Consider the following 10,842-nt stretch of genomic DNA (forward strand, 5'->3'; position numbering starts at 1 on the left):
CATAGTGTTGGTTTCGATGTGCGGAGAGGAGTGTAGGCTCGATCAGAATACTCAAGCCAGATGAAAAATATATAGGCCTATCTAAGCCGGGATCTAAGCATGCTGGCCTATATGAACAGATTTTAAGATAGAAAACAAGTTTAAGGAGGCACTCCAAACATAATAGCCTTTGTATCGGGGTATATGGAATAAGAATTCCCAATTACTTATTTCTCGACCCAAGGGCTGAGAGCAAAGTTCTACAATTCTCGCGATTCACAATACAATGCGCCTCCAACGGTTGCTCTTGCTAGTCCAAACTTTGACCTCCAGGGTCGACATCGCCTTCATAACCACCATTGGGGTTTTACGCGAGTATGATAATAATAATGCTGAAAACAGTTCCACAAAAGATTCCGTGTGATCAATTGATCGGAAATGGATCTACTACAATTATTGTAAACTTCTGTTTAGTGAACATACGCGTGTGCCATAATTATATTGACATTTAAACACACATTGACATGTTCCTGTGTTGTATTCGTATTACGCGGGCTATGGATGTCGACATTTGCCCATGATGCACTGCGTATTTTGGCTTTTCCCATCGACCGCTGGAGGCGCATCGTATTGTGAATCGACCGAATTGATTTTCATTTCCTTGTTCTTTTCTTTCTTTTCTTTTCATATAGGCCAGCATGCTTATATAAGCTTTTATTAAGGCCTGGTCCCATCAAGACCCAAGCGTGTGTCGACCCAGACAAAAGGGTTGAACAAATAATTAACAAACAAACAATCTAGTAAACAATTTTTCTGTCAACCTCCTCTGCGTCACGTCAAGAGGCTGATGAGTGGAGTGATCAATTTTCCTTTCGTTCCTTTTTCGAGAAATAGTAGACGTCCAACGCCAATAACCTTATCCCAACGCTCAATAACACTAAACCATAAAACTATGCATACAGTTGCATACGAATATTGATAAAAAAAAAATGCTACGAGGCAGCACATGCAGTATTCTGCATTTTGCGCTTCTACAAATGCATCTTTATTTATATTTCACCGATGCAAAGTATCTAGGTTATATATCGCCTTTGTATGGAGTGCACCTGCCGACTGTGGTTGCAGATGCCAGCGTTATCCCCCCAGTGATCAGACAATATCGGCTTCAATTATGAGGTGTCAAAATTGGCAAAAAGAAATTAAAAATCAACATTTCTGACAGTATATCTTAATGCATCTTCATATAATTTGAAAAATCCAACCAAAGACACGTTTTGGTGATACTATTACCGAAATTAAAATCAGGTCGTAATATTTTTTTTAACAGGATGACGAGTGTTTTTTAGCCGACCGCAAAATGTTATAAATACATTCATATCTTATACATGATACCTCTAGGTTCTTTATCAGAAACTAAGTCGAGATCACACGTGAGTCAAAATGATAGTCAATCCATTTTTGCGATATATACATGCCAGTAAGCCTAGTTTTGCATTAAACCATAATCAATCCATTTTTTGTGATATAATACATGCCAGTAACCCTAGTTTTGCATTAAACCCTAATGCACATTACCACGATACTCAGAAAATCCAATCGATGTGATATTTTAATGGTAGATCCCTGAATTTAAAGTCGCAATTGCTTGCTGCGCAAATAATCGGTTTGGTTTCACGCAACGCTTGTTTTGAAGCGTTCTCATCCCATTGGAAAAAAGAAAGACTTTTTCGTATGCGCTCTTTTCATGAAAAATTTCTCAAAATCACAGTCGGCGTAGGCTCAAATTAAGATAAAAGTTGCAGATAGTGCTCTGTAGGGGCAAACTTGAATTGCTCCCCTGGTTAGCAGAAGCTTGGTACTAAATAATACAATCTTCGATGACTCGGAACCAACAACAAAAAGTGACACAAATCATCACAAATCCAAGGATACACTTTAGCTGAAACGTATCTTGATGATGTTTATTATCTTCACTTGCTATTCTTCTTCTTGTTCTTGTCACAAATACTAATTATGTTGGTTCAGGTAAAGATTAATTGTGTCTTTACCGAGAGCTTCTACACTACAATACTTCAAAATACAAGATGACAGCCTCCAGTGCCAAATTCGGCACCAAATTACATGTGATTGATGGGCTGCAGGCTATGTTTAGCTTATACTTCAAGGGCGCTCATCACATAAACAAACATGCCATAGGAATGCAATGATTAAGGATGCACAACACTTAAACAAACTTTGATTTTGGTAAATGGCATCAACATTCCGGCGCCTAATTGTCTGCTACCAGCAACAATTACTTCTTAAAACATAGTTTTGGTGTGCCATTTACTGACAAAACTTAACCTTTTACAAGAGGTGCCTTTGTGACCCCTTAAACTTCAAAACATCAAACTTGACTGATTTTGAAACATGAATAAAGTTTATGAAATCAAAAACCTTTATCTGATTCACTTGTGTGATAAAAACTTGTATCAATGCTATGATTCAAAACAAAAAAAACATTTCAAAAATTTCAAGTGATTTGATCCAAAAGAAAAAATAAACTGAGTTTTGGACATTTCAAAAAGTGATTTTAGCTTCACATGAAAGAATTGTTTTGCTTTATTTTACAGGATAGATGATGCTGCACTCAAGAGATAACTGCCCATGCCAACCAAAATTACTTGAAACAAAACCAAACAAAAGCCCACACAACAGGCACATTTTGGTGAGATTGGAAAAGCCAACAGAACACATGGGAGATACTATTCAAGTGCAACATGATCACAACATATCAACATGAACACAACAATGTTTAGTTTATAAACTAGAAATGCAGTCTGTTGCTGTCCTTTAGATGAGAGTACATAACTCCTTGCATGCGAATATCTTGTTTGGTACACCTTGTAAATGAGAATACAACTTGATATAATATGACTGCCTGTGCACAACCATAGCAGCCATGAGAAAAACACAACTTGATATAATATGACTGCCTGTGCACAACCATAGCAGCCATGGCCCAAATTTGCAAATTCAGTCAATCCAGGTTATAGTCAAAACACCAGATGCTGATTTACTTGATGCATTTACTTGCAAAGTACATGTAGAAGGGAATACACAATTACAAACTTGAGTGAAATTATTTCAGACCTCGATCATGCATACCCTTTGATTAATAGCAGAGCAACAATTTCAAGAGAAATCAAATTTGAGCATTATCGAGATTCCAAAATACACGCAGAGAACATTACTTTCAAATGTGTATCCCACATATGGTTTACATGCTATACTGTACACATCCACAAATTGTGCACACATTGTAAGCAGTAGAATACGATGTAGAATCTTGCAAATTAAAACTCCATGGGCCTGTGGTGTACCAAACTTTAACAAACTTGCTAATGATGCACACTGGTTCCATCGGTACAAATTGCATGCATAGGATTCTTCTTTACAAAATCAAATTCACAGATGTGGTGATGTAGGTGTCAAACATGTTCATTCTTGATCTTGACGATGAGTTGTATACGAATCTGGCAACTTCACACTAAACGCAGACACGTCGCTGTAGAGACGAATCACCATGGGGTTCGATGAGTTGTATACGAATCTGGCAACTTCACACTAAACGCAGACACGTCGCTGCAGTCTTCACATCTGTAGTACAGGTAGGTTCATCCGTCATCACATCTGGTAGATCTCATGATGAATTTGACAGTTTGCATCAGTTGTTCCAAAGTGAAAGCAAGGTGTCAGCTTGCCTTTCATGGCAATTTAACGTAAACTGATGTTTAGTCTTATTTTATATATCAGCTGATCCGTAGCTTAGCCTCCAGACTAAGTGGCAATTTAGCTTAGCTGATACCTTTTGGTTATAACGGTTTCAGTAACTTGTTGTTATAACACTATTAGTTCTTTAGTTCTTTACAAGTCCAGGCGTTTCACTGGTTTCAATGTTCGTCGTGGTCTTGATTCTGGAGTACCTGACACTGATACAGTTTCATTGTTGGTAGCACTGGACGTAGTTTTAGGCTTGGTACTTGGGTTACCCAGTGCTGGTACTGGTGGATGAGCTGAAGTAGAATCTTTCTTCACTCCTATATCTTGATCTGGGACTTCTGATTCCAACAGCAAACACAGTTTATCAATGGGTCTGGTGAGAATGCTTGTCCTAGTTTTCACTCGCACACGTCGAACCAGTCCATCACTTGCTGGGAGAGTTTCAATCACCCTTCCTAGCGGCCAGACGTTTCTGGGTGTAGATTCATTTACAACCATGACGACATCTCCCACCTTGGCATTTCGCTGTGGGTGAATCCACTTTTGTCTTTGTTGTAACTGAGGAAGGTATTCTTTGATCCATCTGCGCCAAAACAGGTCTGCCAGATACTGGACTTGCCTCCACCGACGCTTGGCATACTGACTCAGCTTTCCTGCAGTGGCTGGTGGTAAGATCATGTCACTCTTTAGTTGAAGAAGGTGATTTGGTGTAAGTGGCTCTAAATCAGATACTTCTCCAGGAACATTGGTGAGTGGTCGGCTGTTAACTATGGCTTCTATCTCACACAGTAATGTATGAAGAGAGTCATCTGTTAGTATTTGTTCCTTTATAACAGAGCACATCACTTTCCTGATTGTTCGTATTTGACGTTCCCAGATGCCTCCATGGTGACTTCCTGCTGGTGGATTAAAGGTCCACTCAATCTCTTTTTGCAGAAGGTAGTCATGGATTCTGTCTTGATTCCATGCTGCAATTTCTCGGCGTAACTCTCTTTCTGCCCCTATCAAATTGGTGCCATTGTCAGAGCGGATCTGTTTCACTTGGCCTCTTCTGGACACGAATCGTCGTATGACATTTACGCAGGCATCGGTATCCAAAGACGCTGCCATTTCAATGTGTATGGCTTTGGATGCAAGGCAGACGAACACTACACCATATCGCTTGACTATACTACGGCCTTGTTTAACTTCTAGTGGACCGAAATAGTCCATTCCGACTCTTGAAAATGGTGGCTCTCCTGGAGTGACTCTGTCTTTGGGAAGATCACTCATCATCTGCTGTTGTACTTTTGCATTCCTCTTTCTGCAGGTGATGCAACTGTTGATAACCTTTCTAGCTGCTGCATTGGCATTTGTTATCCAGTACTTCTTGTGCAGATGAGCCAACATGTGGTTTCTGCCCCCATGTCCAGTTGCTTCATGGACGTCATGTAAAATCAACTTTGCAATGTGGGACTTCTTTGGTATGATTGATGGAAATTTTGTCTTTTCAGGTAGAGCTGACTTAGCCAGTCGACCACCTACTCTGATTACTCCATCTTCTATAAATGGATTAAGTCTGTAGAGAGGACTTGCTTTCTTAATCTTGCTAACTTGTCGCAAGTCGTCTTCTGGCTGACTGTCATTACTTCTCAATTGCAGCTCTTTTAGTGTCATAATTTCTTCTGGATATGCCTTGGTTTGGACATATACTATCACAGCTCTTTCTGCTTCTTGCATGTCAGCAACATTAAGCAAATCTGTAATGTTGCCATGCTCTTCATTCTCATCATTCTTTCTACCATCATCATCTCCATTATCAACTCTATCATCATCTCTATCATGACAGATCTTACGGAGATATTTCTTGACTCTGAGGATCCATGCAACACAACGACAAAGTTGATACCATGAGGAGAATCGTGTAAGTAGTTTCTCCATTGTATCTGTTGCTTCTTCTGTCAACGCTGTGTTGACTACTAATTTCTTTTTAACTTCTGGATCATCAGCTAGCTCTTCAGCGCTGTTTCCAATGGTAGTCTTTGGCCACTGGTTTTCTGCTTTGTGTAAGAAGTCTGGACCATCAGTCCACCTTCTATTCTTGAGGAAGCAATCAACGGCTAAGCCCCTTGAGCAGTCGTCTGCAGGGTTTAAGCTGGTTCCTACATACTTCCATTGGTGTGGCTGGGAGCCATCTCTAATCAGTGCGACTCGATTAGCCACAAAGGTGTGGAATCTGGCGGTGTCATTGTTAATATACTTGATCACGGTCTGACTATCAGTCCAGAAGTATGTGCTTTCGACCTTCAACTGTAGTTCCTTTTGCAACATGTTGTTGACCTTTACTGCCATTGCAGCTGCAGTTAACTCTAGGCGAGGTATAGTTATGATCTTCAAAGGAGCAACTCTTGCCTTGGCTGTCAGGAGAGTAAGATGCACTTGACCACTCTCGTTAACGAATCGTAAGTAACTCACTGAACCATACCCCTTCTGACTTGCATCACAGAAGTGGTGCATCTGAACTTCACTTTCTTCAAAGTCCTTGGGCTTGAAACATCTTTCGATGGTGAAATCTGACAATTTCGGTACTTCATCAAGCCATCTTTCCCAACGGGTCAGAAGCTCACTAGGAATAGACTCATCCCAACCAAGCTGCAGCTTGCTTAAGTTCTGCAGTATTTGTTTTGCTGGCAGGATTGCTGGAGCAACAAATCCTAGCGGGTCATAGATGGAGCTTACAGTTGCTAGGATGCCTCTTCTGGTAGGAGGTCTCTCTTTACTTTAATATGGAAGCCGAACCTGTCGGTTTGTGGTGACCATAGCAACCCCAGCACCTTTTCTGATGGTAATTCTTCATTCTTCAAATCTAGTGTCTTTGTAGTCTCAGCTCTATCGTCTTCAGGGACTGACTGCAACACTTCTCTTGAGTTACTCAACCACTTTGTCAACTTGAAGCCACCATCCTTACACAAGCTGGTGAGATCACTGACGAGTTGAATAGCTTTGCTTTCACTTTCGATAGATTTGAGGTAGTCATCGACATAGAAGTTGGACATCACTGTGTTGCATACTTCTTCGCTGTATTTCTCCTTACCATCATCAGCGGTCTTTCTCAGTGCGAAATTTGCACATGAAGGTGACGAAATTGCGCCGAACAAGTGCACATTCATCCTATATTCCTTCAGAGGCAGACTCAGGTCACCGTAGGGCCACCATAGAAATCTTACTAAGTCTCTGTCTGGTTCTGGTACACGCACTTGATGGTACATTGCTTTTATGTCTGCTACAACTCCAACAGGGTGCTCTCTAAACCTCGTCAACACACCTACCAAGTTGCTTGTCAAGTCAGGTCCTTTTAGTAATTGTGAGTTTAAAGACTGGCCCATGTACTTCGCCGCACAATCAAATACAACTCGCAGCTTGCCCTTGGTGGGGTGAAACACCCCATGGTGGGGGACATACCACACCTTGCCATCCTTTCTATTGCATGCATCTTTGGGCACTTCTTCTGCATAATCATTTTTAAACATATCATTCATGAATGCAGTGTATTGGTCGTTGAAAACCGAGTCCCTTTCTAACTTCCTCTTCAGATGGCATGCCCGCTGTTCGGCTTGATGTATATTGTTCGGCAATTTCATGTCATCATCTTTGAGCGGGAAACCTACTTGGTAGTGCCCATCTACATACTTGATTGATGCTTCTACTCTGTTTAGGAATTGTCCTTCACTCACGCTTCTCTCTGGTTTATCATCAATGATTCGCTCATTGAACTCAGCGTTGTAGAGTTTCTCTAATTGCTGGTCAATAGTGTCATGTGCCTTAATTCTGTGGATGACTGATGTCCTTTTGTGTTCTTTATTTTGGACACCATACACTGTCCATCCGAGTCTAGTTTGGCAGGCGAAAGGTCCTTCACCTTGGCTGTTTACTACATGTATTGGCTCAAATGCTTTAGGCACATTATTTCCTATGAGGAGACCAATATGGCATTGAGATTCATCACTTAATCTTCCTAGCTTAACTTCTTCCATATAAGGAATTGCATCAATATCATCCTGGTTGATGATGTCAGCCAAGTCACCAGGGATCTTATCTTGTGTATATGCCTTTGGAAGAGAGATGATATTATTTCTGTTCATGTCAGAAACTTCTAAATCTTGGATGATTTCACTGTCTACTATGATATAATCTGTTATGGTTTCAATTTCCAATTTGGTTTTCTTGCCTTTAACATGCAGTTCCTTTTGCAGCCTTTCAGAACAGAATACAGCATCACTGCCGTTGTCGAGATAGGCGTAAGTTTCTACAGACCTTCTGGAAACTCTTGAGTAGACTATGACTGGTATTATTGTGGGATATGATTCACTAGATTTAACTCCGGCGCCTGTAAGCCCACATGTCTGATTGGCAACTTCACCAGACTTCTTTGTCTCTTCCTGTTTCACATGCAGCACTGTTGGATGGCGCCTTTTACATGTCTTGCAGGTAAGCTTGTCTTTGCAGATTTTACTGTAATGTGTTGCTTTCTTTAGGCAGCCAAAACAAACTCCCAACTCTCTTAGATACTGCAACCGGTCACTTATAGGCTTTTCCTTCAATTTGTTACACATTTCCAAAGTGTGATCTTTACCCTTGCAATATGTACACGGCTTGTCGGCTCCTGGGCTACTTGACGACACATTTGGCCTGGCTCCTGGACTATATGACATTACATTTGGTCTGGCTCCTGGACTATTTGATGTCACACTTGCCGACACAGCTTCTGTGTTTGTTGCTAGATTTCTTCTAGCTTTATAAGTCTGATAGTTTGGGTTTTTTACCCTTTCTTCCTTCTTAGTACTATCTTCCTTCTCCGTCACACTTCTACCGTAGGCAGCATTAGTTGCGATTCTAGCCTGTTTTTCTAAGAAGGAGGTGAAGTCTTCAAATGTTACCACTTTGTTTCTTTCTTCTTCTACGTAATCTACTTGTCTCCTCCATCTGTCTCTCATACTATATGGTAACTTCATCATCAACATTCTAATGTTTGCTGTACTTTGCAACTCATTTGTATAGCCCAGGCTGGTCATGGTATTTTTGCATTCTAACAAAAATAATGACAAATCTTGTAGCCCTGAACTATCACCTTTCACATTCGGCCACTGCCTCATCTTTGCTAAGTAAGCCTCTGCAATCTTGTGCTTATTACCATATTTCCTTTCCAGCAACCTTTTTGCTTCCAGGTAACCAACCTCATCATCCATGTGAATACAACTTTTCACCAAACTGTTGGCTTCACCTCTTGTGTACTGTTCAAGATAGTACAGACGGTCTCTATTGCTTTTGCTCTTATTTTCGATTATGAATTCGAAGGCTCGTATGAAAGTAACATACTGAAGCGGGTCTCCAGTAAATGTCTGTAATGTCCGCTTTGGTAGACTCGCTTGTTTATGTTGTTCCACCAGCAGCCTTGTTAAGTTGTCTTGGTTGCGTGCCAAATTTTCTATACTGGTATCTTTATCTTCTTCTTTCACTTCTGTTGTATGTTGCCGTGGCAACATGACTTTTTTTTCTTCACATCAGGCTCTGGTGACGAAGTTACTCTATGACCATACTTTACTGATGAAGGCCCGTCATGTTCATACTGTTCACTGTACTGTTCTTGACCATACTGACGATACTGTTCATCAATATTTTCATATTTCGTGGCTGACAAATAATGTGGGGGTATTCTGTCCCCTGTACTTTCTGATTCCTCAGGTGCTGCTGCAGGAAACAAGACTTCACTTTGTGGTGGAAAATTGACTTGCATAGTTTTACTGGTTGTTAACATGCTTCTAGGTTGAACTTGTTGACCTAAATCAGCATGTACTTTACCATCAGTAGTCATACCCACTGCTGGCTGGTCTTTAGCAAATCCCGAATCCATGTGAGTGTATTTTGGTCTTACCCCTGGATTTAGTCCTACAGCACCAATTGTATCTTGTTTAGCTAGGAACTTGCCATCAATTTCTTGACCTTCTCTAGTGTTGTGGTTCAACCACTGCCTCACTGATGTGTTTGTATCTGGTTGAGCTTCTGTGAGGTCATCAAGCACCGATTTTGGTCTACTTCTTAAGCTCTGGGATTTATGTTCATAATCCTCCAATACATCTATTTTAGCTTGCTCTATGTTTATTTCGGTCTTCATTTCCAACCACTCTCTTTGTTGTTGCAAGTCCCTTGCCCTGGCTTGCATTTCTTGTTCCAAGTCTCTTGCCCTTGCTTGGATATTAAATTCCTCACTTTCTAAAGCTTGTTTTTCCTTCAATGCTTTGGCTCGACATTCTAGTTCAACCTTTCGAGTTGCAGCTTGCAATAATGCATATTCTGTACTTTTAGATAGTGCATCACTTTTATAAGATCTTCTGCTTCTTAATTCGGAACCGCTTTTATGACTCGACATGATGTTTTCGATAGTACCGAAACGAACGAATTAACGAAACGACGCCGATGCAAGCAACGAAGCGCAAATATTTTCAAAGTGAACAACGGTTCACAAATTTATGTGAGAAACTATACGTAGGACCTGTGTAAGGTGTGCTTTGTGAGGCTACATGTGTCGAAACCTGAAATAACTGCGAATGTCAGTATACACGAAACTTCGCTTGAATGCAGGCCCTACGTTGCTTACCGACGGGTGGGAGAAAGCTCGATGCACCCGTTTATTGTGTGCCGACGGGCGGGAGTAAGCTCTTTGCGTCCGTTTATTGATAACAAAATACCACAAAACTCTTTTTAGGTAGAAGTCCTGTGTCAGTGTTGTATGATTCTATGAGTTATTCCTGCATGCACTAGCTGTGCAACTGCAAGATTACTATAAATGTCAGTATTAGAGGCGTACATGCAGGCACTTTACTACCAAACTTTATTTGAATTGTCGTAAGCGACTCGCGACGGGTGGGAGTAAACTTGTTACCCCTTTATTAGATATTTATTAAAAAATACCACAAAGCTATTTTTCAGTAGTAGTCCCGTGTCAGTTTGTGCTTGTGTTGTCGTAAGCGACTCGTGGGAGTGTTAGAAATGTACATGCAGGCACTACTACTGATATCTTTATTTGATTTCTACGAATCGGATTCATAGGCCTTGATAACTTCT

This window comes from Amphiura filiformis, chromosome 15 (assembly GCF_039555335.1).
Source record: "Amphiura filiformis chromosome 15, Afil_fr2py, whole genome shotgun sequence".
Lineage (NCBI taxonomy): Eukaryota > Metazoa > Echinodermata > Ophiuroidea > Amphilepidida > Amphiuridae > Amphiura > Amphiura filiformis.